The sequence below is a fragment of the Rhagoletis pomonella genome, unplaced genomic scaffold (assembly GCF_013731165.1).
Source record: "Rhagoletis pomonella isolate Grant_MI unplaced genomic scaffold, Rhpom_1.0 Rhpom_scaffold_17573, whole genome shotgun sequence".
Taxonomy (NCBI): domain Eukaryota; kingdom Metazoa; phylum Arthropoda; class Insecta; order Diptera; family Tephritidae; genus Rhagoletis; species Rhagoletis pomonella.
The window spans coordinates 1-1556 of NW_023476093.1; the positions used below are offsets into that span (position 1 = coordinate 1).

General features: G+C 40.3%; 1 pseudogene; it reads right to left on the reverse strand.

Annotated features, from left to right (window-relative positions):
* Window positions 1–6: 6 nt before the first annotated feature.
* Window positions 7–1239, reverse strand: LOC118757412 (annotated as a pseudogene).
* Window positions 1240–1556: the final 317 nt, after the last annotated feature.

Below are 1556 nucleotides of genomic sequence, written 5' to 3' on the forward strand. Positions count from 1 at the left end.
TATACATTGTAAAATTTTAAAGAATTATTACCGCAAAACCTCGATGACCGTTAACAGCATTGCGAAAGACCAATAATGCTGGTTGCGGATCCTTTGCTGCCAATTGCGAAACCACTTGTCGAAAGACTGTACATTCCCTGAAAGGGAACTCTCGCACACAATCGCGTAGAGTAAACTCTAGGTAGTCTAGTTGACCAACTTTATTCTCTTTTAGAACACGTTTTATGAATAACTCCACAAAATCATGCTTTCCGGCATCTCCTTCAGTGGGTTTTTCTTTCCGTTGAGCTTTACACTGCTCTTCACATCGCATTAACTCGGACACAATCCACCGAAGATAGTGAAATTTAAAAGCCATTAATTCATTTACATCATTCGCTTTCTTCATTTCCTTTTCACACATATACTCCAGAGCTTTTTTCAATCCCGGCAAGTTTTTAAGTAGGCCTAATGATTGTAAATTAAGGGCAATGCGCACTGGATGTAAATTAATTTCTATGATAAAATGATGAAATGCATCCAACAGTCCCGCGGGTATCAATGGCTCTTTAAGTTGGCCTTGTGGTCTTGTATAGTACTCTAATGTTTTTTCGCGGTACATAGTTGTTGATCGTTTCCACGCAGGAATGATTACCAACAAAAGCTGCCATCTGTGACGCTGTTCGTGAAACGCTGTTTAATCTGCTGGGATTTATGCCAGCATCCAGAATCAAACGGCACACCTCTGTGTTGCCTGATAGAGCTGCAAAATGCAGTGGTGTATAGTCCGCACCGTGTTTATTAAAGTTTATATCAGCACCCTGAAAACATAAAATATTAACACAGCACGTGCACTATGGAATGTTGCGCTCACCATGTCTAACAGTATCTGCACAGCTTCTCTGTTACCCTTGCAACAAGCATGCTGAAGCGGAGTCATCCCATCCTCGTCTACAAAATCCACACAACCTTTTAGTTGGGTTATCTGCTGCTTAAAACCATCCACGTCGTTTTTGGCAATTCTCTCGAATATCTGCCGCTGCACATCGTCTAACTGGTTTTTACTTTCTTGTTCCATCGTTCGGCCTAAATGAAGTATCAATCCGAAATCGTTTCAATATATCCAGAATATACCACGGGTTCAATTATATATAGAAAATGGCAAGGACTTCCAACAAATATTAAAATGCGAAAATAGCACCAAAGAATCAGTAGAAACAGAATAATAAGGAAAGCTAAAAAACAAGAATGAATGTCAGAACAGGGATAGATCAAAAAACTTCCACTGGAATGCACTACCGGACGCCACTGGAATGCACTACCTTAAGTATAGGGTGATAAACACGGCGAAAACAAATTGCTTCTTCTTCTTCTTTTCGCCGTGGCAAAAAGGGTACAAAAATTACTCGTTGGCAGGCAACACTGGTGTTGTTCATTGTTCATTCGCAGCGGGGGTTATTAGTAGAAATGGGTAACTCAACTCAGAGATGAGTTATTGAGTTGATTCCCATAAGTGAATCGGAATCTCAGACTCCCTATCCAAAAAAAAATGTAACTCAGTAACTCAGTTGATGCCC